Genomic DNA, 24,012 nt, shown 5'->3' on the forward strand with positions numbered 1-24,012 from the left:
GAATGACCGGCGGTGCCCCTAGCAGCCCGGGTGCCAGGGGGCTGCAGGGTGAGTACGGCCCTGGGGCTAAGACGTCCAGGATCCCCGGCGTGGCTGCGCAAGGCCCCTTGGAGGGGTCCCTCGGGGACCGCCCTAGGGTTAAGGTTACCCCCAGGTGGCCGGCAGGTCCGATCCGCCTGCTGTCTTTCGAGCGGAGGGGCCGCTTGAGGTGAGGGCGCTGACTGGTGGGAACGTGGGCCCAAGCGCTTTGGGGCGGGGGGCCATCAAAGGTCGGCGGGGGCTCAGAGGGCCCTGCCCCTCCTCCAGCCCTGAATGAGCGGCAGCGCCCCTAGTGCCCAGGTGGTGGAGGGGCAGCAGTGTTAGTCTTGCCCTGGGGCTGGGGGTCCCCAATGCCTGGAGTTGCGGTGCCAGGCCCCTTGGGATGGGCTCTTCGGGGGCCCACCTAGGTTTAGGATTAGCCCTCAGGACGCCGGCAGGCAGGATCCACCGGCGGTGTGGCGAGCGGGGGGTGGGGCGGAGGGGAGGGCGCTGGAGAGATGGAGCGAGGGCCCAAGTGTTTTGGCGCACGGGGCCTTCGAAGCTCGCCGGGGACTCGGAGGGCCCTACCCGTTCTCCCGCCCTGAATGACCGGTGGCGCCCCTACGGCCCAGGTGGCGGTGGGCTGCAGGGTGAGTCCAGTGCTGGGGTTTGGAGCTTCCCAATCCCCGGCGTTAGGGCGCCAGGCCCCTTGGATGGGGCCCCTCAGGAGCCCACCTAGAGGTCGGGTTAGCCCCCAGGAGTCCGGCAAGCCCGATCTGCTGGATGTGCAGCGAGCGGAGGGGCAGGCCGAGCTGAGGGCGCTGAGGAGTGGGAACGTGGGCCCAAGCCCTTTGGGGCGGGGGCCATCGAAGGTCCGCGGGGGCTCGGAGGGCCCTGCCCCTTCTCCAGCCCTCAATGAGAGACAGCGCCCCTAGTGGCCCAGGTGGTGGACGGCAGCAGTGGTAGTCTGGCCCTGGGGCTCGGGGGTCCCCAATCCCCAGCGTTGCAGCCCCAGGCCCCTTGTCAGGGGCCTCTCGGGGACTGACCTAGGGTTAGGGTTAGCAAGAAGGATGCCGGCAGGCCCGAAATGCCCGCTTTGCAGCGAGTGGAGGGGCGAGCGGAGTGAGGGCGCTGGCGAGCTGGAGCCTTGGCCCAAACATTTTGGAGCGGGGGGGGGGGCCTTCGAAGGTTGCCTGTGGCACAGAGGGCCCTGCCCGTTCTCACGCCCTGAATGACCGGCGGGCCCCCTAGCGGCCCAGGTGGCGGGGGGCTGCAGGGTGAGTCCGGCGCTGGGTCTCGGGTCCCCAATCTCCGGCGCTGAGGCGCCAGGCCCCTTGGGTGGGGCCCCTCAGGAGCCCACCTAGAGTTAGTGTTAGCCCCCGGGAGGCCGGCAAGCCCGACCTGCTGGATGTGCGGCGAGCAGAGGGGTAGGCCGAGCTGAGGGTGCTGAGGAGTGGGAGCGTGGGCCCAACCGTTTTGGCGCGGGGGCCTTCGAAGGTCATCAGGGGCTAGGAGGGCCCTGCTCCTTCTCCCGCCTGAATGACCGGCGGCGTCCCTAGCGGCCGGAGTGGTGGGGGGCTGCAGGGTGATTCCACCGCTGGGGTTCGGTGGTTCCCAATCCCCGGCGTTGGGTCGCCAAGCCCCTTGGGAGGGGCCCCTCGGGGACCCACCTAGGGTTCGGGTTAGCCCCCAGGAGTCCGGCAGGTCCAATCCGCCTGCTGTGTTTCGAGCGGAGGGGCGGGTTGAGGTGAGGGCGCTGACTAGTGGGAACGTGGGCCCAAGCCCTTTGGGGCGGGGGGGCCGTCGAAGGTCGGCGGGGGCTCGGAGGGCCCTGCCCCTTCTCCCGCCTGAATGACTGGGGGGCGCCCCTAGCGGCCCGGGTGGCGGGGGGCTGCAGGGTGAGTCCAGCGCTGGGGTTTGGAGGTTCCCAATCGCCGGCGTTGGGGCGCCAAGCCCCTTGGGATGGGCCCCTCGGGGACCCACCTGGGGTTTGGGTTAGCCCCCAGGAGGCCTTCAGGCCCAATCCCCTGGCTGTGTGGCTCGCGGTGGGGCGGGCCGAGGGGAGGGAGCTGGAGAGCGGGACCGTGGGCCCACAGGTTTTGGCGCGGGGGCCTTCGAAGGAGGTCGGGGATAGGAGGGCCCTGCCCCTTCTCCCGCCTGAATGACCGGCGGTGCCCCTAGCAGCCCGGGTGCCAGGGGGCTGCAGGGTGAGTACGGCCCTGGGGCTAAGACGTCCAGGATCCCCGGCGTGGCTGCGCAAGGCCCCTTGGAGGGGTCCCTCGGGGACCGCCCTAGGGTTAAGGTTACCCCCAGGTGGCCGGCAGGTCCGATCCGCCTGCTGTCTTTCGAGCGGAGGGGCCGCTTGAGGTGAGGGCGCTGACTGGTGGGAACGTGGGCCCAAGCGCTTTGGGGCGGGGGGCCATCAAAGGTCGGCGGGGGCTCAGAGGGCCCTGCCCCTCCTCCAGCCCTGAATGAGCGGCAGCGCCCCTAGTGCCCAGGTGGTGGAGGGGCAGCAGTGTTAGTCTTGCCCTGGGGCTGGGGGTCCCCAATGCCTGGAGTTGCGGTGCCAGGCCCCTTGGGATGGGCTCTTCGGGGGCCCACCTAGGTTTAGGATTAGCCCTCAGGACGCCGGCAGGCAGGATCCACCGGCGGTGTGGCGAGCGGGGGGTGGGGCGGAGGGGAGGGCGCTGGAGAGATGGAGCGAGGGCCCAAGTGTTTTGGCGCACGGGGCCTTCGAAGCTCGCCGGGGACTCGGAGGGCCCTACCCGTTCTCCCGCCCTGAATGACCGGTGGCGCCCCTACGGCCCAGGTGGCGGTGGGCTGCAGGGTGAGTCCAGTGCTGGGGTTTGGAGCTTCCCAATCCCCGGCGTTAGGGCGCCAGGCCCCTTGGATGGGGCCCCTCAGGAGCCCACCTAGAGGTCGGGTTAGCCCCCAGGAGTCCGGCAAGCCCGATCTGCTGGATGTGCAGCGAGCGGAGGGGCAGGCCGAGCTGAGGGCGCTGAGGAGTGGGAACGTGGGCCCAAGCGCTTTGGGGCGGGGGCCATCGAAGGTCCGCGGGGGCTCGGAGGGCCCTGCCCCTTCTCCAGCCCTCAATGAGAGACAGCGCCCCTAGTGGCCCAGGTGGTGGACGGCAGCAGTGGTAGTCTGGCCCTGGGGCTCGGGGGTCCCCAATCCCCAGCGTTGCAGCCCCAGGCCCCTTGTCAGGGGCCTCTCGGGGACTGACCTAGGGTTAGGGTTAGCAAGAAGGATGCCGGCAGGCCCGAAATGCCCGCTTTGCAGCGAGAGGAGGGGCGAGCGGAGTGAGGGCGCTGGCGAGCTGGAGCCTTGGCCCAAACATTTTGGAGCGGGGGGGGGGGGGGGCCTTCGAAGGTTGCCTGCGGCACAGAGGGCCCTGCCCGTTCTCACGCCCTGAATGACCGGCGGGCCCCCTAGCGGCCCAGGTGGCGGGGGGCTGCAGGGTGAGTCCGGCGCTGGGTCTCGGGTCCCCAATCTCCGGCGCTGAGGCGCCAGGCCCCTTGGGTGGGGCCCCTCAGGAGCCCACCTAGAGTTAGTGTTAGCCCCCGGGAGGCCGGCAAGCCCGACCTGCTGGATGTGCGGCGAGCAGAGGGGTAGGCCGAGCTGAGGGTGCTGAGGAGTGGGAGCGTGGGCCCAACCGTTTTGGCGCGGGGGCCTTCGAAGGTCATCAGGGGCTAGGAGGGCCCTGCTCCTTCTCCCGCCTGAATGACCGGCGGCGTCCCTAGCGGCCGGAGTGGTGGGGGGCTGCAGGGTGATTCCACCGCTGGGGTTCGGTGGTTCCCAATCCCCGGCGTTGGGTCGCCAAGCCCCTTGGGAGGGGCCCCTCGGGGACCCACCTAGGGTTCGGGTTAGCCCCCAGGAGTCCGGCAGGTCCAATCCGCCTGCTGTGTTTCGAGCGGAGGGGCGGGTTGAGGTGAGGGCGCTGACTAGTGGGAACGTGGGCCCAAGCCCTTTGGGGCGGGGGGGCCGTCGAAGGTCGGCGGGGGCTCGGAGGGCCCTGCCCCTTCTCCCGCCTGAATGACTGGGGGGCGCCCCTAGCGGCCCGGGTGGCGGGGGGCTGCAGGGTGAGTCCAGCGCTGGGGTTTGGAGGTTCCCAATCGCCGGCGTTGGGGCGCCAAGCCCCTTGGGATGGGCCCCTCGGGGACCCACCTGGGGTTTGGGTTAGCCCCCAGGAGGCCTTCAGGCCCAATCCCCTGGCTGTGTGGCTCGCGGTGGGGCGGGCCGAGGGGAGGGAGCTGGAGAGCGGGACCGTGGGCCCACAGGTTTTGGCGCGGGGGCCTTCGAAGGAGGTCGGGGATAGGAGGGCCCTGCCCCTTCTCCCGCCTGAATGACCGGCGGTGCCCCTAGCAGCCCGGGTGCCAGGGGGCTGCAGGGTGAGTACGGCCCTGGGGCTAAGACGTCCAGGATCCCCGGCGTGGCTGCGCAAGGCCCCTTGGAGGGGTCCCTCGGGGACCGCCCTAGGGTTAAGGTTACCCCCAGGTGGCCGGCAGGTCCGATCCGCCTGCTGTCTTTCGAGCGGAGGGGCCGCTTGAGGTGAGGGCGCTGACTGGTGGGAACGTGGGCCCAAGCGCTTTGGGGCGGGGGGCCATCAAAGGTCGGCGGGGGCTCAGAGGGCCCTGCCCCTCCTCCAGCCCTGAATGAGCGGCAGCGCCCCTAGTGCCCAGGTGGTGGAGGGGCAGCAGTGTTAGTCTTGCCCTGGGGCTGGGGGTCCCCAATGCCTGGAGTTGCGGTGCCAGGCCCCTTGGGATGGGCTCTTCGGGGGCCCACCTAGGTTTAGGATTAGCCCTCAGGACGCCGGCAGGCAGGATCCACCGGCGGTGTGGCGAGCGGGGGGTGGGGCGGAGGGGAGGGCGCTGGAGAGATGGAGCGAGGGCCCAAGTGTTTTGGCGCACGGGGCCTTCGAAGCTCGCCGGGGACTCGGAGGGCCCTACCCGTTCTCCCGCCCTGAATGACCGGTGGCGCCCCTACGGCCCAGGTGGCGGTGGGCTGCAGGGTGAGTCCAGTGCTGGGGTTTGGAGCTTCCCAATCCCCGGCGTTAGGGCGCCAGGCCCCTTGGATGGGGCCCCTCAGGAGCCCACCTAGAGGTCGGGTTAGCCCCCAGGAGTCCGGCAAGCCCGATCTGCTGGATGTGCAGCGAGCGGAGGGGCAGGCCGAGCTGAGGGCGCTGAGGAGTGGGAACGTGGGCCCAAGCGCTTTGGGGCGGGGGCCATCGAAGGTCCGCGGGGGCTCGGAGGGCCCTGCCCCTTCTCCAGCCCTCAATGAGAGACAGCGCCCCTAGTGGCCCAGGTGGTGGACGGCAGCAGTGGTAGTCTGGCCCTGGGGCTCGGGGGTCCCCAATCCCCAGCGTTGCAGCCCCAGGCCCCTTGTCAGGGGCCTCTCGGGGACTGACCTAGGGTTAGGGTTAGCAAGAAGGATGCCGGCAGGCCCGAAATGCCCGCTTTGCAGCGAGAGGAGGGGCGAGCGGAGTGAGGGCGCTGGCGAGCTGGAGCCTTGGCCCAAACATTTTGGAGCGGGGGGGGGGGGGGGCCTTCGAAGGTTGCCTGCGGCACAGAGGGCCCTGCCCGTTCTCACGCCCTGAATGACCGGCGGGCCCCCTAGCGGCCCAGGTGGCGGGGGGCTGCAGGGTGAGTCCGGCGCTGGGTCTCGGGTCCCCAATCTCCGGCGCTGAGGCGCCAGGCCCCTTGGGTGGGGCCCCTCAGGAGCCCACCTAGAGTTAGTGTTAGCCCCCGGGAGGCCGGCAAGCCCGACCTGCTGGATGTGCGGCGAGCAGAGGGGTAGGCCGAGCTGAGGGTGCTGAGGAGTGGGAGCGTGGGCCCAACCGTTTTGGCGCGGGGGCCTTCGAAGGTCATCAGGGGCTAGGAGGGCCCTGCTCCTTCTCCCGCCTGAATGACCGGCGGCGTCCCTAGCGGCCGGAGTGGTGGGGGGCTGCAGGGTGATTCCACCGCTGGGGTTCGGTGGTTCCCAATCCCCGGCGTTGGGTCGCCAAGCCCCTTGGGAGGGGCCCCTCGGGGACCCACCTAGGGTTCGGGTTAGCCCCCAGGAGTCCGGCAGGTCCAATCCGCCTGCTGTGTTTCGAGCGGAGGGGCGGGTTGAGGTGAGGGCGCTGACTAGTGGGAACGTGGGCCCAAGCCCTTTGGGGCGGGGGGGCCGTCGAAGGTCGGCGGGGGCTCGGAGGGCCCTGCCCCTTCTCCCGCCTGAATGACTGGGGGGCGCCCCTAGCGGCCCGGGTGGCGGGGGGCTGCAGGGTGAGTCCAGCGCTGGGGTTTGGAGGTTCCCAATCGCCGGCGTTGGGGCGCCAAGCCCCTTGGGATGGGCCCCTCGGGGACCCACCTGGGGTTTGGGTTAGCCCCCAGGAGGCCTTCAGGCCCAATCCCCTGGCTGTGTGGCTCGCGGTGGGGCGGGCCGAGGGGAGGGAGCTGGAGAGCGGGACCGTGGGCCCACAGGTTTTGGCGCGGGGGCCTTCGAAGGAGGTCGGGGATAGGAGGGCCCTGCCCCTTCTCCCGCCTGAATGACCGGCGGTGCCCCTAGCAGCCCGGGTGCCAGGGGGCTGCAGGGTGAGTACGGCCCTGGGGCTAAGACGTCCAGGATCCCCGGCGTGGCTGCGCAAGGCCCCTTGGAGGGGTCCCTCGGGGACCGCCCTAGGGTTAAGGTTACCCCCAGGTGGCCGGCAGGTCCGATCCGCCTGCTGTCTTTCGAGCGGAGGGGCCGCTTGAGGTGAGGGCGCTGACTGGTGGGAACGTGGGCCCAAGCGCTTTGGGGCGGGGGGCCATCAAAGGTCGGCGGGGGCTCAGAGGGCCCTGCCCCTCCTCCAGCCCTGAATGAGCGGCAGCGCCCCTAGTGCCCAGGTGGTGGAGGGGCAGCAGTGTTAGTCTTGCCCTGGGGCTGGGGGTCCCCAATGCCTGGAGTTGCGGTGCCAGGCCCCTTGGGATGGGCTCTTCGGGGGCCCACCTAGGTTTAGGATTAGCCCTCAGGACGCCGGCAGGCAGGATCCACCGGCGGTGTGGCGAGCGGGGGGTGGGGCGGAGGGGAGGGCGCTGGAGAGATGGAGCGAGGGCCCAAGTGTTTTGGCGCACGGGGCCTTCGAAGCTCGCCGGGGACTCGGAGGGCCCTACCCGTTCTCCCGCCCTGAATGACCGGTGGCGCCCCTACGGCCCAGGTGGCGGTGGGCTGCAGGGTGAGTCCAGTGCTGGGGTTTGGAGCTTCCCAATCCCCGGCGTTAGGGCGCCAGGCCCCTTGGATGGGGCCCCTCAGGAGCCCACCTAGAGGTCGGGTTAGCCCCCAGGAGTCCGGCAAGCCCGATCTGCTGGATGTGCAGCGAGCGGAGGGGCAGGCCGAGCTGAGGGCGCTGAGGAGTGGGAACGTGGGCCCAAGCCCTTTGGGGCGGGGGCCATCGAAGGTCCGCGGGGGCTCGGAGGGCCCTGCCCCTTCTCCAGCCCTCAATGAGAGACAGCGCCCCTAGTGGCCCAGGTGGTGGACGGCAGCAGTGGTAGTCTGGCCCTGGGGCTCGGGGGTCCCCAATCCCCAGCGTTGCAGCCCCAGGCCCCTTGTCAGGGGCCTCTCGGGGACTGACCTAGGGTTAGGGTTAGCAAGAAGGATGCCGGCAGGCCCGAAATGCCCGCTTTGCAGCGAGTGGAGGGGCGAGCGGAGTGAGGGCGCTGGCGAGCTGGAGCCTTGGCCCAAACATTTTGGAGCGGGGGGGGGGCCTTCGAAGGTTGCCTGCGGCACAGAGGGCCCTGCCCGTTCTCACGCCCTGAATGACCGGCGGGCCCCCTAGCGGCCCAGGTGGCGGGGGGCTGCAGGGTGAGTCCGGCGCTGGGTCTCGGGTCCCCAATCTCCGGCGCTGAGGCGCCAGGCCCCTTGGGTGGGGCCCCTCAGGAGCCCACCTAGAGTTAGTGTTAGCCCCCGGGAGGCCGGCAAGCCCGACCTGCTGGATGTGCGGCGAGCAGAGGGGTAGGCCGAGCTGAGGGTGCTGAGGAGTGGGAGCGTGGGCCCAACCGTTTTGGCGCGGGGGCCTTCGAAGGTCATCAGGGGCTAGGAGGGCCCTGCTCCTTCTCCCGCCTGAATGACCGGCGGCGTCCCTAGCGGCCGGAGTGGTGGGGGGCTGCAGGGTGATTCCGCCGCTGGGGTTCGGTGGTTCCCAATCCCCGGCGTTGGGTCGCCAAGCCCCTTGGGAGGGGCCCCTCGGGGACCCACCTAGGGTTCGGGTTAGCCCCCAGGAGTCCGGCAGGTCCAATCCGCCTGCTGTGTTTCGAGCGGAGGGGCGGGTTGAGGTGAGGGCGCTGACTAGTGGGAACGTGGGCCCAAGCCCTTTGGGGCGGGGGGGCCGTCGAAGGTCGGCGGGGGCTCGGAGGGCCCTGCCCCTTCTCCCGCCTGAATGACTGGGGGGCGCCCCTAGCGGCCCGGGTGGCGGGGGGCTGCAGGGTGAGTCCAGCGCTGGGGTTTGGAGGTTCCCAATCGCCGGCGTTGGGGCGCCAAGCCCCTTGGGATGGGCCCCTCGGGGACCCACCTGGGGTTTGGGTTAGCCCCCAGGAGGCCTTCAGGCCCAATCCCCTGGCTGTGTGGCTCGCGGTGGGGCGGGCCGAGGGGAGGGAGCTGGAGAGCGGGACCGTGGGCCCACAGGTTTTGGCGCGGGGGCCTTCGAAGGAGGTCGGGGATAGGAGGGCCCTGCCCCTTCTCCCGCCTGAATGACCGGCGGTGCCCCTAGCAGCCCGGGTGCCAGGGGGCTGCAGGGTGAGTACGGCCCTGGGGCTAAGACGTCCAGGATCCCCGGCGTGGCTGCGCAAGGCCCCTTGGAGGGGTCCCTCGGGGACCGCCCTAGGGTTAAGGTTACCCCCAGGTGGCCGGCAGGTCCGATCCGCCTGCTGTCTTTCGAGCGGAGGGGCCGCTTGAGGTGAGGGCGCTGACTGGTGGGAACGTGGGCCCAAGCGCTTTGGGGCGGGGGGCCATCAAAGGTCGGCGGGGGCTCAGAGGGCCCTGCCCCTCCTCCAGCCCTGAATGAGCGGCAGCGCCCCTAGTGCCCAGGTGGTGGAGGGGCAGCAGTGTTAGTCTTGCCCTGGGGCTGGGGGTCCCCAATGCCTGGAGTTGCGGTGCCAGGCCCCTTGGGATGGGCTCTTCGGGGGCCCACCTAGGTTTAGGATTAGCCCTCAGGACGCCGGCAGGCAGGATCCACCGGCGGTGTGGCGAGCGGGGGGTGGGGCGGAGGGGAGGGCGCTGGAGAGATGGAGCGAGGGCCCAAGTGTTTTGGCGCACGGGGCCTTCGAAGCTCGCCGGGGACTCGGAGGGCCCTACCCGTTCTCCCGCCCTGAATGACCGGTGGCGCCCCTACGGCCCAGGTGGCGGTGGGCTGCAGGGTGAGTCCAGTGCTGGGGTTTGGAGCTTCCCAATCCCCGGCGTTAGGGCGCCAGGCCCCTTGGATGGGGCCCCTCAGGAGCCCACCTAGAGGTCGGGTTAGCCCCCAGGAGTCCGGCAAGCCCGATCTGCTGGATGTGCAGCGAGCGGAGGGGCAGGCCGAGCTGAGGGCGCTGAGGAGTGGGAACGTGGGCCCAAGCGCTTTGGGGCGGGGGCCATCGAAGGTCCGCGGGGGCTCGGAGGGCCCTGCCCCTTCTCCAGCCCTCAATGAGAGACAGCGCCCCTAGTGGCCCAGGTGGTGGACGGCAGCAGTGGTAGTCTGGCCCTGGGGCTCGGGGGTCCCCAATCCCCAGCGTTGCAGCCCCAGGCCCCTTGTCAGGGGCCTCTCGGGGACTGACCTAGGGTTAGGGTTAGCAAGAAGGATGCCGGCAGGCCCGAAATGCCCGCTTTGCAGCGAGTGGAGGGGCGAGCGGAGTGAGGGCGCTGGCGAGCTGGAGCCTTGGCCCAAACATTTTGGAGCGGGGGGGGGGGGGGCCTTCGAAGGTTGCCTGCGGCACAGAGGGCCCTGCCCGTTCTCACGCCCTGAATGACCGGCGGGCCCCCTAGCGGCCCAGGTGGCGGGGGGCTGCAGGGTGAGTCCGGCGCTGGGTCTCGGGTCCCCAATCTCCGGCGCTGAGGCGCCAGGCCCCTTGGGTGGGGCCCCTCAGGAGCCCACCTAGAGTTAGTGTTAGCCCCCGGGAGGCCGGCAAGCCCGACCTGCTGGATGTGCGGCGAGCAGAGGGGTAGGCCGAGCTGAGGGTGCTGAGGAGTGGGAGCGTGGGCCCAACCGTTTTGGCGCGGGGGCCTTCGAAGGTCATCAGGGGCTAGGAGGGCCCTGCTCCTTCTCCCGCCTGAATGACCGGCGGCGTCCCTAGCGGCCGGAGTGGTGGGGGGCTGCAGGGTGATTCCACCGCTGGGGTTCGGTGGTTCCCAATCCCCGGCGTTGGGTCGCCAAGCCCCTTGGGAGGGGCCCCTCGGGGACCCACCTAGGGTTCGGGTTAGCCCCCAGGAGTCCGGCAGGTCCAATCCGCCTGCTGTGTTTCGAGCGGAGGGGCGGGTTGAGGTGAGGGCGCTGACTAGTGGGAACGTGGGCCCAAGCCCTTTGGGGCGGGGGGGCCGTCGAAGGTCGGCGGGGGCTCGGAGGGCCCTGCCCCTTCTCCCGCCTGAATGACTGGGGGGCGCCCCTAGCGGCCCGGGTGGCGGGGGGCTGCAGGGTGAGTCCAGCGCTGGGGTTTGGAGGTTCCCAATCGCCGGCGTTGGGGCGCCAAGCCCCTTGGGATGGGCCCCTCGGGGACCCACCTGGGGTTTGGGTTAGCCCCCAGGAGGCCTTCAGGCCCAATCCCCTGGCTGTGTGGCTCGCGGTGGGGCGGGCCGAGGGGAGGGAGCTGGAGAGCGGGACCGTGGGCCCACAGGTTTTGGCGCGGGGGCCTTCGAAGGAGGTCGGGGATAGGAGGGCCCTGCCCCTTCTCCCGCCTGAATGACCGGCGGTGCCCCTAGCAGCCCGGGTGCCAGGGGGCTGCAGGGTGAGTACGGCCCTGGGGCTAAGACGTCCAGGATCCCCGGCGTGGCTGCGCAAGGCCCCTTGGAGGGGTCCCTCGGGGACCGCCCTAGGGTTAAGGTTACCCCCAGGTGGCCGGCAGGTCCGATCCGCCTGCTGTCTTTCGAGCGGAGGGGCCGCTTGAGGTGAGGGCGCTGACTGGTGGGAACGTGGGCCCAAGCGCTTTGGGGCGGGGGGCCATCAAAGGTCGGCGGGGACTCAGAGGGCCCTGCCCCTCCTCCAGCCCTGAATGAGCGGCAGCGCCCCTAGTGCCCAGGTGGTGGAGGGGCAGCAGTGTTAGTCTTGCCCTGGGGCTGGGGGTCCCCAATGCCTGGAGTTGCGGTGCCAGGCCCCTTGGGATGGGCTCTTCGGGGGCCCACCTAGGTTTAGGATTAGCCCTCAGGACGCCGGCAGGCAGGATCCACCGGCGGTGTGGCGAGCGGGGGGTGGGGCGGAGGGGAGGGCGCTGGAGAGATGGAGCGAGGGCCCAAGTGTTTTGGCGCACGGGGCCTTCGAAGCTCGCCGGGGACTCGGAGGGCCCTACCCGTTCTCCCGCCCTGAATGACCGGTGGCGCCCCTACGGCCCAGGTGGCGGTGGGCTGCAGGGTGAGTCCAGTGCTGGGGTTTGGAGCTTCCCAATCCCCGGCGTTAGGGCGCCAGGCCCCTTGGATGGGGCCCCTCAGGAGCCCACCTAGAGGTCGGGTTAGCCCCCAGGAGTCCGGCAAGCCCGATCTGCTGGATGTGCAGCGAGCGGAGGGGCAGGCCGAGCTGAGGGCGCTGAGGAGTGGGAACGTGGGCCCAAGCCCTTTGGGGCGGGGGCCATCGAAGGTCCGCGGGGGCTCGGAGGGCCCTGCCCCTTCTCCAGCCCTCAATGAGAGACAGCGCCCCTAGTGGCCCAGGTGGTGGACGGCAGCAGTGGTAGTCTGGCCCTGGGGCTCGGGGGTCCCCAATCCCCAGCGTTGCAGCCCCAGGCCCCTTGTCAGGGGCCTCTCGGGGACTGACCTAGGGTTAGGGTTAGCAAGAAGGATGCCGGCAGGCCCGAAATGCCCGCTTTGCAGCGAGTGGAGGGGCGAGCGGAGTGAGGGCGCTGGCGAGCTGGAGCCTTGGCCCAAACATTTTGGAGCGGGGGGGGGCCTTCGAAGGTTGCCTGCGGCACAGAGGGCCCTGCCCGTTCTCACGCCCTGAATGACCGGCGGGCCCCCTAGCGGCCCAGGTGGCGGGGGGCTGCAGGGTGAGTCCGGCGCTGGGTCTCGGGTCCCCAATCTCCGGCGCTGAGGCGCCAGGCCCCTTGGGTGGGGCCCCTCAGGAGCCCACCTAGAGTTAGTGTTAGCCCCCGGGAGGCCGGCAAGCCCGACCTGCTGGATGTGCGGCGAGCAGAGGGGTAGGCCGAGCTGAGGGTGCTGAGGAGTGGGAGCGTGGGCCCAACCGTTTTGGCGCGGGGGCCTTCGAAGGTCATCAGGGGCTAGGAGGGCCCTGCTCCTTCTCCCGCCTGAATGACCGGCGGCGTCCCTAGCGGCCGGAGTGGTGGGGGGCTGCAGGGTGATTCCACCGCTGGGGTTCGGTGGTTCCCAATCCCCGGCGTTGGGTCGCCAAGCCCCTTGGGAGGGGCCCCTCGGGGACCCACCTAGGGTTCGGGTTAGCCCCCAGGAGTCCGGCAGGTCCAATCCGCCTGCTGTGTTTCGAGCGGAGGGGCGGGTTGAGGTGAGGGCGCTGACTAGTGGGAACGTGGGCCCAAGCCCTTTGGGGCGGGGGGGCCGTCGAAGGTCGGCGGGGGCTCGGAGGGCCCTGCCCCTTCTCCCGCCTGAATGACTGGGGGGCGCCCCTAGCGGCCCGGGTGGCGGGGGGCTGCAGGATGAGTCCAGCGCTGGGGTTTGGAGGTTCCCAATCGCCGGCGTTGGGGCGCCAAGCCCCTTGGGATGGGCCCCTCGGGGACCCACCTGGGGTTTGGGTTAGCCCCCAGGAGGCCTTCAGGCCCAATCCCCTGGCTGTGTGGCTCGCGGTGGGGCGGGCCGAGGGGAGGGAGCTGGAGAGCGGGACCGTGGGCCCACAGGTTTTGGCGCGGGGGCCTTCGAAGGAGGTCGGGGATAGGAGGGCCCTGCCCCTTCTCCCGCCTGAATGACCGGCGGTGCCCCTAGCAGCCCGGGTGCCAGGGGGCTGCAGGGTGAGTACGGCCCTGGGGCTAAGACGTCCAGGATCCCCGGCGTGGCTGCGCAAGGCCCCTTGGAGGGGTCCCTCGGGGACCGCCCTAGGGTTAAGGTTACCCCCAGGTGGCCGGCAGGTCCGATCCGCCTGCTGTCTTTCGAGCGGAGGGGCCGCTTGAGGTGAGGGCGCTGACTGGTGGGAACGTGGGCCCAAGCGCTTTGGGGCGGGGGGCCATCAAAGGTCGGCGGGGGCTCAGAGGGCCCTGCCCCTCCTCCAGCCCTGAATGAGCGGCAGCGCCCCTAGTGCCCAGGTGGTGGAGGGGCAGCAGTGTTAGTCTTGCCCTGGGGCTGGGGGTCCCCAATGCCTGGAGTTGCGGTGCCAGGCCCCTTGGGATGGGCTCTTCGGGGGCCCACCTAGGTTTAGGATTAGCCCTCAGGACGCCGGCAGGCAGGATCCACCGGCGGTGTGGCGAGCGGGGGGTGGGGCGGAGGGGAGGGCGCTGGAGAGATGGAGCGAGGGCCCAAGTGTTTTGGCGCACGGGGCCTTCGAAGCTCGCCGGGGACTCGGAGGGCCCTACCCGTTCTCCCGCCCTGAATGACCGGTGGCGCCCCTACGGCCCAGGTGGCGGTGGGCTGCAGGGTGAGTCCAGTGCTGGGGTTTGGAGCTTCCCAATCCCCGGCGTTAGGGCGCCAGGCCCCTTGGATGGGGCCCCTCAGGAGCCCACCTAGAGGTCGGGTTAGCCCCCAGGAGTCCGGCAAGCCCGATCTGCTGGATGTGCAGCGAGCGGAGGGGCAGGCCGAGCTGAGGGCGCTGAGGAGTGGGAACGTGGGCCCAAGCGCTTTGGGGCGGGGGCCATCGAAGGTCCGCGGGGGCTCGGAGGGCCCTGCCCCTTCTCCAGCCCTCAATGAGAGACAGCGCCCCTAGTGGCCCAGGTGGTGGACGGCAGCAGTGGTAGTCTGGCCCTGGGGCTCGGGGGTCCCCAATCCCCAGCGTTGCAGCCCCAGGCCCCTTGTCAGGGGCCTCTCGGGGACTGACCTAGGGTTAGGGTTAGCAAGAAGGATGCCGGCAGGCCCGAAATGCCCGCTTTGCAGCGAGTGGAGGGGCGAGCGGAGTGAGGGCGCTGGCGAGCTGGAGCCTTGGCCCAAACATTTTGGAGCGGGGGGGGGGGGGGCCTTCGAAGGTTGCCTGCGGCACAGAGGGCCCTGCCCGTTCTCACGCCCTGAATGACCGGCGGGCCCCCTAGCGGCCCAGGTGGCGGGGGGCTGCAGGGTGAGTCCGGCGCTGGGTCTCGGGTCCCCAATCTCCGGCGCTGAGGCGCCAGGCCCCTTGGGTGGGGCCCCTCAGGAGCCCACCTAGAGTTAGTGTTAGCCCCCGGGAGGCCGGCAAGCCCGACCTGCTGGATGTGCGGCGAGCAGAGGGGTAGGCCGAGCTGAGGGTGCTGAGGAGTGGGAGCGTGGGCCCAACCGTTTTGGCGCGGGGGCCTTCGAAGGTCATCAGGGGCTAGGAGGGCCCTGCTCCTTCTCCCGCCTGAATGACCGGCGGCGTCCCTAGCGGCCGGAGTGGTGGGGGGCTGCAGGGTGATTCCACCGCTGGGGTTCGGTGGTTCCCAATCCCCGGCGTTGGGTCGCCAAGCCCCTTGGGAGGGGCCCCTCGGGGACCCACCTAGGGTTCGGGTTAGCCCCCAGGAGTCCGGCAGGTCCAATCCGCCTGCTGTGTTTCGAGCGGAGGGGCGGGTTGAGGTGAGGGCGCTGACTAGTGGGAACGTGGGCCCAAGCCCTTTGGGGCGGGGGGGCCGTCGAAGGTCGGCGGGGGCTCGGAGGGCCCTGCCCCTTCTCCCGCCTGAATGACTGGGGGGCGCCCCTAGCGGCCCGGGTGGCGGGGGGCTGCAGGGTGAGTCCAGCGCTGGGGTTTGGAGGTTCCCAATCGCCGGCGTTGGGGCGCCAAGCCCCTTGGGATGGGCCCCTCGGGGACCCACCTGGGGTTTGGGTTAGCCCCCAGGAGGCCTTCAGGCCCAATCCCCTGGCTGTGTGGCTCGCGGTGGGGCGGGCCGAGGGGAGGGAGCTGGAGAGCGGGACCGTGGGCCCACAGGTTTTGGCGCGGGGGCCTTCGAAGGAGGTCGGGGATAGGAGGGCCCTGCCCCTTCTCCCGCCTGAATGACCGGCGGTGCCCCTAGCAGCCCGGGTGCCAGGGGGCTGCAGGGTGAGTACGGCCCTGGGGCTAAGACGTCCAGGATCCCCGGCGTGGCTGCGCAAGGCCCCTTGGAGGGGTCCCTCGGGGACCGCCCTAGGGTTAAGGTTACCCCCAGGTGGCCGGCAGGTCCGATCCGCCTGCTGTCTTTCGAGCGGAGGGGCCGCTTGAGGTGAGGGCGCTGACTGGTGGGAACGTGGGCCCAAGCGCTTTGGGGCGGGGGGCCATCAAAGGTCGGCGGGGGCTCAGAGGGCCCTGCCCCTCCTCCAGCCCTGAATGAGCGGCAGCGCCCCTAGTGCCCAGGTGGTGGAGGGGCAGCAGTGTTAGTCTTGCCCTGGGGCTGGGGGTCCCCAATGCCTGGAGTTGCGGTGCCAGGCCCCTTGGGATGGGCTCTTCGGGGGCCCACCTAGGTTTAGGATTAGCCCTCAGGACGGCGGCAGGCAGGATCCACCGGCGGTGTGGCGAGCGGGGGGTGGGGCGGAGGGGAGGGCGCTGGAGAGATGGAGCGAGGGCCCAAGTGTTTTGGCGCACGGGGCCTTCGAAGCTCGCCGGGGACTCGGAGGGCCCTACCCGTTCTCCCGCCCTGAATGACCGGTGGCGCCCCTACGGCCCAGGTGGCGGTGGGCTGCAGGGTGAGTCCAGTGCTGGGGTTTGGAGCTTCCCAATCCCCGGCGTTAGGGCGCCAGGCCCCTTGGATGGGGCCCCTCAGGAGCCCACCTAGAGGTCGGGTTAGCCCCCAGGAGTCCGGCAAGCCCGATCTGCTGGATGTGCAGCGAGCGGAGGGGCAGGCCGAGCTGAGGGCGCTGAGGAGTGGGAACGTGGGCCCAAGCGCTTTGGGGCGGGGGCCATCGAAGGTCCGCGGGGGCTCGGAGGGCCCTGCCCCTTCTCCAGCCCTCAATGAGAGACAGCGCCCCTAGTGGCCCAGGTGGTGGACGGCAGCAGTGGTAGTCTGGCCCTGGGGCTCGGGGGTCCCCAATCCCCAGCGTTGCAGCCCCAGGCCCCTTGTCAGGGGCCTCTCGGGGACTGACCTAGGGTTAGGGTTAGCAAGAAGGATGCCGGCAGGCCCGAAATGCCCGCTTTGCAGCGAGTGGAGGGGCGAGCGGAGTGAGGGCGCTGGCGAGCTGGAGCCTTGGCCCAAACATTTTGGAGCGGGGGGGGGGGCCTTCGAAGGTTGCCTGCGGCACAGAGGGCCCTGCCCGTTCTCACGCCCTGAATGACCGGCGGGCCCCCTAGCGGCCCAGGTGGCGGGGGGCTGCAGGGTGAGTCCGGCGCTGGGTCTCGGGTCCCCAATCTCCGGCGCTGAGGCGCCAGGCCCCTTGGGTGGGGCCCCTCAGGAGCCCACCTAGAGTTAGTGTTAGCCCCCGGGAGGCCGGCAAGCCCGACCTGCTGGATGTGCGGCGAGCAGAGGGGTAGGCCGAGCTGAGGGTGCTGAGGAGTGGGAGCGTGGGCCCAACCGTTTTGGCGCGGGGGCCTTCGAAGGTCATCAGGGGCTAGGAGGGCCCTGCTCCTTCTCCCGCCTGAATGACCGGCGGCGTCCCTAGCGGCCGGAGTGGTGGGGGGCTGCAGGGTGATTCCACCGCTGGGGTTCGGTGGTTCCCAATCCCCGGCGTTGGGTCGCCAAGCCCCTTGGGAGGGGCCCCTCGGGGACCCACCTAGGGTTCGGGTTAGCCCCCAGGAGTCCGGCAGGTCCAATCCGCCTGCTGTGTTTCGAGCGGAGGGGCGGGTTGAGGTGAGGGCGCTGACTAGTGGGAACGTGGGCCCAAGCCCTTTGGGGCGGGGGTCCGTCGAAGGTCGGCGGGGGCTCGGAGGGCCCTGCCCCTTCTCCCGCCTGAATGACTGGGGGGCGCCCCTAGCGGCCCGGGTGGCGGGGGGCTGCAGGGTGAGTCCAGCGCTGGGGTTTGGAGGTTCCCAATCGCCGGCGTTGGGGCGCCAAGCCCCTTGGGATGGGCCCCTCGGGGACCCACCTGGGGTTTGGGTTAGCCCCCAGGAGGCCTTCAGGCCCAATCCCCTGGCTGTGTGGCTCGCGGTGGGGCGGGCCGAGGGGAGGGAGCTGGAGAGCGGGACCGTGGGCCCACAGGTTTTGGCGCGGGGGCCTTCGAAGGAGGTCGGGGATAGGAGGGCCCTGCCCCTTCTCCCGCCTGAATGACCGGCGGTGCCCCTAGCAGCCCGGGTGCCAGGGGGCTGCAGGGTGAGTACGGCCCTGGGGCTAAGACGTCCAGGATCCCCGGCGTGGCTGCGCAAGGCCCCTTGGAGGGGTCCCTCGGGGACCGCCCTAGGGTTAAGGTTACCCCCAGGTGGCCGGCAGGTCCGATCCGCCTGCTGTCTTTCGAGCGGAGGGGCCGCTTGAGGTGAGGGCGCTGACTGGTGGGAACGTGGGCCCAAGCGCTTTGGGGCGGGGGGCCATCAAAGGTCGGCGGGGGCTCAGAGGGCCCTGCCCCTCCTCCAGCCCTGAATGAGCGGCAGCGCCCCTAGTGCCCAGGTGGTGGAGGGGCAGCAGTGTTAGTCTTGCCCTGGGGCTGGGGGTCCCCAATGCCTGGAGTTGCGGTGCCAGGCCCCTTGGGATGGGCTCTTCGGGGGCCCACCTAGGTTTAGGATTAGCCCTCAGGACGCCGGCAGGCAGGATCCACCGGCGGTGTGGCGAGCGGGGGGTGGGGCGGAGGGGAGGGCGCTGGAGAGATGGAGCGAGGGCCCAAGTGTTTTGGCGCACGGGGCCTTCGAAGCTCGCCGGGGACTCGGAGGGCCCTACCCGTTCTCCCGCCCTGAATGACCGGTGGCGCCCCTACGGCCCAGGTGGCGGTGGGCTGCAGGGTGAGTCCAGTGCTGGGGTTTGGAGCTTCCCAATCCCCGGCGTTAGGGCGCCAGGCCCCTTGGATGGGGCCCCTCAGGAGCCCACCTAGAGGTCGGGTTAGCCCCCAGGAGTCCGGCAAGCCCGATCTGCTGGATGTGCAGCGAGCGGAGGGGCAGGCCGAGCTGAGGGCGCTGAGGAGTGGGAACGTGGGCCCAAGCCCTTTGGGGCGGGGGCCATCGAAGGTCCGCGGGGGCTCGGAGGGCCCTGCCCCTTCTCCAGCCCTCAATGAGAGACAGCGCCCCTAGTGGCCCAGGTGGTGGACGGCAGCAGTGGTAGTCTGGCCCTGGGGCTCGGGGGTCCCCAATCCCCAGCGTTGCAGCCCCAGGCCCCTTGTCAGGGGCCTCTCGGGGACTGACCTAGGGTTAGGGTTAGCAAGAAGGATGCCGGCAGGCCCGAAATGCCCGCTTTGCAGCGAGTGGAGGGGCGAGCGGAGTGAGGGCGCTGGCGAGCTGGAGCCTTGGCCCAAACATTTTGGAGCGGGGGGGGGGCCTTCGAAGGTTGCCTGCGGCACAGAGGGCCCTGCCCGTTCTCACGCCCTGAATGACCGGCGGGCCCCCTAGCGGCCCAGGTGGCGGGGGGCTGCAGGGTGAGTCCGGCGCTGGGTCTCGGGTCCCCAATCTCCGGCGCTGAGGCGCCAGGCCCCTTGGGTGGGGCCCCTCAGGAGCCCACCTAGAGTTAGTGTTAGCCCCCGGGAGGCCGGCAAGCCCGACCTGCTGGATGTGCGGCGAGCAGAGGGGTAGGCCGAGCTGAGGGTGCTGAGGAGTGGGAGCGTGGGCCCAACCGTTTTGGCGCGGGGGCCTTCGAAGGTCATCAGGGGCTAGGAGGGCCCTGCTCCTTCTCCCGCCTGAATGACCGGCGGCGTCCCTAGCGGCCGGAGTGGTGGGGGGCTGCAGGGTGATTCCACCGCTGGGGTTCGGTGGTTCCCAATCCCCGGCGTTGGGTCGCCAAGCCCCTTGGGAGGGGCCCCTCGGGGACCCACCTAGGGTTCGGGTTAGCCCCCAGGAGTCCGGCAGGTCCAATCCGCCTGCTGTGTTTCGAGCGGAGGGGCGGGTTGAGGTGAGGGCGCTGACTAGTGGGAACGTGGGCCCAAGCCCTTTGGGGCGGGGGGGCCGTCGAAGGTCGGCGGGGGCTCGGAGGGCCCTGCCCCTTCTCCCGCCTGAATGACTGGGGGGCGCCCCTAGCGGCCCGGGTGGCGGGGGGCTGCAGGGTGAGTCCAGCGCTGGGGTTTGGAGGTTCCCAATCGCCGGCGTTGGGGCGCCAAGCCCCTTGGGATGGGCCCCTCGGGGACCCACCTAGGGTTTGGGTTAGCCCCCAGGAGGCCTTCAGGCCCAATCCCCTGGCTGTGTGGCTCGCGGTGGGGCGGGCCGAGGGGAGGGAGCTGGAGAGCGGGACCGTGGGCCCACAGGTTTTGGCGCGGGGGCCTTCGAAGGAGGTCGGGGATAGGAGGGCCCTGCCCCTTCTCCCGCCTGAATGACCGGCGGTGCCCCTAGCAGCCCGGGTGCCAGGGGGCTGCAGGGTGAGTACGGCCCTGGGGCTAAGACGTCCAGGATCCCCGGCGTGGCTGCGCAAGGCCCCTTGGAGGGGTCCCTCGGGGACCGCCCTAGGGTTAAGGTTACCCCCAGGTGGCCGGCAGGTCCGATCCGCCTGCTGTCTTTCGAGCGGAGGGGCCGCTTGAGGTGAGGGCGCTGACTGGTGGGAACGTGGGCCCAAGCGCTTTGGGGCGGGGGGCCATCAAAGGTCGGCGGGGGCTCAGAGGGCCCTGCCCCTCCTCCAGCCCTGAATGAGCGGCAGCGCCCCTAGTGCCCAGGTGGTGGAGGGGCAGCAGTGTTAGTCTTGCCCTGGGGCTGGGGGTCCCCAATGCCTGGAGTTGCGGTGCCAGGCCCCTTGGGATGGGCTCTTCGGGGGCCCACCTAGGTTTAGGATTAGCCCTCAGGACGCCGGCAGGCAGGATCCACCGGCGGTGTGGCGAGCGGGGGGTGGGGCGGAGGGGAGGGCGCTGGAGAGATGGAGCGAGGGCCCAAGTGTTTTGGCGCACGGGGCCTTCGAAGCTCGCCGGGGACTCGGAGGGCCCTACCCGTTCTCCCGCCCTGAATGACCGGTGGCGCCCCTACGGCCCAGGTGGCGGTGGGCTGCAGGGTGAGTCCAGTGCTGGGGTTTGGAGCTTCCCAATCCCCGGCGTTAGGGCGCCAGGCCCCTTGGATGGGGCCCCTCAGGAGCCCACCTAGAGGTCGGGTTAGCCCCCAGGAGTCCGGCAAGCCCGATCTGCTGGATGTGCAGCGAGCGGAGGGGCAGGCCGAGCTGAGGGCGCTGAGGAGTGGGAACGTGGGCCCAAGCCCTTTGGGGCGGGGGCCATCGAAGGTCCGCGGGGGCTCGGAGGGCCCTGCCCCTTCTCCAGCCCTCAATGAGAGACAGCGCCCCTAGTGGCCCAGGTGGTGGACGGCAGCAGTGGTAGTCTGGCCCTGGGGCTCGGGGGTCCCCAATCCCCAGCGTTGCAGCCCCAGGCCCCTTGTCAGGGGCCTCTCGGGGACTGACCTAGGGTTAGGGTTAGCAAGAAGGATGCCGGCAGGCCCGAAATGCCCGCTTTGCAGCGAGTGGAGGGGCGAGCGGAGTGAGGGCGCTGGCGAGCTGGAGCCTTGGCCCAAACATTTTGGAGCGGGGGGGGGGCCTTCGAAGGTTGCCTGCGGCACAGAGGGCCCTGCCCGTTCTCACGCCCTGAATGACCGGCGGGCCCCCTAGCGGCCCAGGTGGCGGGGGGCTGCAGGGTGAGTCCGGCGCTGGGTCTCGGGTCCCCAATCTCCGGCGCTGAGGCGCCAGGCCCCTTGGGTGGGGCCCCTCAGGAGCCCACCTAGAGTTAGTGTTAGCCCCCGGGAGGCCGGCAAGCCCGACCTGCTGGATGTGCGGCGAGCAGAGGGGTAGGCCGAGCTGAGGGTGCTGAGGAGTGGGAGCGTGGGCCCAACCGTTTTGGCGCGGGGGCCTTCGAAGGTCATCAGGGGCTAGGAGGGCCCTGCTCCTTCTCCCGCCTGAATGACCGGCGGCGTCCCTAGCGGCCGGAGTGGTGGGGGGCTGCAGGGTGATTCCACCGCTGGGGTTCGGTGGTTCCCAATCCCCGGCGTTGGGTCGCCAAGCCCCTTGGGAGGGGCCCCTCGGGGACCCACCTAGGGTTCGGGTTAGCCCCCAGGAGTCCGGCAGGTCCAATCCGCCTGCTGTGTTTCGAGCGGAGGGGCGGGTTGAGGTGAGGGCGCTGACTAGTGGGAACGTGGGCCCAAGCCCTTTGGGGCGGGGGGGCCGTCGAAGGTCGGCGGGGGCTCGGAGGGCCCTGCCCCTTCTCCCGCCTGAATGACTGGGGGGCGCCCCTAGCGGCCCGGGTGGCGGGGGGCTGCAGGGTGAGTCCAGCGCTGGGGTTTGGAGGTTCCCAATCGCCGGCGTTGGGGCGCCAAGCCCCTTGGGATGGGCCCCTCGGGGACCCACCTGGGGTTTGGGTTAGCCCCCAGGAGGCCTTCAGGCCCAATCCCCTGGCTGTGTGGCTCGCGGTGGGGCGGGCCGAGGGGAGGGAGCTGGAGAGCGGGACCGTGGGCCCACAGGTTTTGGCGCGGGGGCCTTCGAAGGAGGTCGGGGATAGGAGGGCCCTGCCCCTTCTCCCGCCTGAATGACCGGCGGTGCCCCTAGCAGCCCGGGTGCCAGGGGGCTGCAGGGTGAGTACGGCCCTGGGGCTAAGACGTCCAGGATCCCCGGCGTGGCTGCGCAAGGCCCCTTGGAGGGGTCCCTCGGGGACCGCCCTAGGGTTAAGGTTACCCCCAGGTGGCCGGCAGGTCCGATCCGCCTGCTGTCTTTCGAGCGGAGGGGCCGCTTGAGGTGAGGGCGCTGACTGGTGGGAACGTGGGCCCAAGCGCTTTGGGGCGGGGGGCCATCAAAGGTCGGCGGGGGCTCAGAGGGCCCTGCCCCTCCTCCAGCCCTGAATGAGCGGCAGCGCCCCTAGTGCCCAGGTGGTGGAGGGGCAGCAGTGTTAGTCTTGCCCTGGGGCTGGGGGTCCCCAATGCCTGGAGTTGCGGTGCCAGGCCCCTTGGGATGGGCTCTTCGGGGGCCCACCTAGGTTTAGGATTAGCCCTCAGGACGCCGGCAGGCAGGATCCACCGGCGGTGTGGCGAGCGGGGGGTGGGGCGGAGGGGAGGGCGCTGGAGAGATGGAGCGAGGGCCCAAGTGTTTTGGCGCACGGGGCCTTCGAAGCTCGCCGGGGACTCGGAGGGCCCTACCCGTTCTCCCGCCCTGAATGACCGGTGGCGCCCCTACGGCCCAGGTGGCGGTGGGCTGCAGGGTGAGTCCAGTGCTGGGGTTTGGAGCTTCCCAATCCCCGGCGTTAGGGCGCCAGGCCCCTTGGATGGGGCCCCTCAGGAGCCCACCTAGAGGTCGGGTTAGCCCCCAGGAGTCCGGCAAGCCCGATCTGCTGGATGTGCAGCGAGCGGAGGGGCAGGCCGAGCTGAGGGCGCTGAGGAGTGGGAACGTGGGCCCAAGCGCTTTGGGGCGGGGGCCATCGAAGGTCCGCGGGGGCTCGGAGGGCCCTGCCCCTTCTCCAGCCCTCAATGAGAGACAGCGCCCCTAGTGGCCCAGGTGGTGGACGGCAGCAGTGGTAGTCTGGCCCTGGGGCTCGGGGGTCCCCAATCCCCAGCGTTGCAGCCCCAGGCCCCTTGTCAGGGGCCTCTCGGGGACTGACCTAGGGTTAGGGTTAGCAAGAAGGATGCCGGCAGGCCCGAAATGCCCGCTTTGCAGCGAGTGGAGGGGCGAGCGGAGTGAGGGCGCTGGCGAGCTGGAGCCTTGGCCCAAACATTTTGGAGCGGGGGGGGGGGGGCCTTCGAAGGTTGCCTGCGGCACAGAGGGCCCTGCCCGTTCTCACGCCCTGAATGACCGGCGGGCCCCCTAGCGGCCCAGGTGGCGGGGGGCTGCAGGGTGAGTCCGGCGCTGGGTCTCGGGTCCCCAATCTCCGGCGCTGAGGCGCCAGGCCCCTTGGGTGGGGCCCCTCAGGAGCCCACCTAGAGTTAGTGTTAGCCCCCGGGAGGCCGGCAAGCCCGACCTGCTGGATGTGCGGCGAGCAGAGGGGTAGGCCGAGCTGAGGGTGCTGAGGAGTGGGAGCGTGGGCCCAACCGTTTTGGCGCGGGGGCCTTCGAAGGTCATCAGGGGCTAGGAGGGCCCTGCTCCTTCTCCCGCCTGAATGACCGGCGGCGTCCCTAGCGGCCGGAGTGGTGGGGGGCTGCAGGGTGATTCCACCGCTGGGGTTCGGTGGTTCCCAATCCCCGGCGTTGGGTCGCCAAGCCCCTTGGGAGGGGCCCCTCGGGGACCCACCTAGGGTTCGGGTTAGCCCCCAGGAGTCCGGCAGGTCCAATCCGCCTGCTGTGTTTCGAGCGGAGGGGCGGGTTGAGGTGAGGGCGCTGACTAGTGGGAACGTGGGCCCAAGCCCTTTGGGGCGGGGGGGCCGTCGAAGGTCGGCGGGGGCTCGGAGGGCCCTGCCCCTTCTCCCGCCTGAATGACTGGGGGGCGCCCCTAGCGGCCCGGGTGGCGGGGGGCTGCAGGGTGAGTCCAGCGCTGGGGTTTGGAGGTTCCCAATCGCCGGCGTTGGGGCGCCAAGCCCCTTGGGATGGGCCCCTCGGGGACCCACCTGGGGTTTGGGTTAGCCCCCAGGAGGCCTTCAGGCCCAATCCCCTGGCTGTGTGGCTCGCGGTGGGGCGGGCCGAGGGGAGGGAGCTGGAGAGCGGGACCGTGGGCCCACAGGTTTTGGCGCGGGGGCCTTCGAAGGAGGTCGGGGATAGGAGGGCCCTGCCCCTTCTCCCGCCTGAATGACCGGCGGTGCCCCTAGCAGCCCGGGTGCCAGGGGGCTGCAGGGTGAGTA

Source organism: Ursus arctos, unplaced genomic scaffold (genome assembly GCF_023065955.2).
Source record: "Ursus arctos isolate Adak ecotype North America unplaced genomic scaffold, UrsArc2.0 scaffold_31, whole genome shotgun sequence".
NCBI classification, from domain to species: domain Eukaryota; kingdom Metazoa; phylum Chordata; class Mammalia; order Carnivora; family Ursidae; genus Ursus; species Ursus arctos.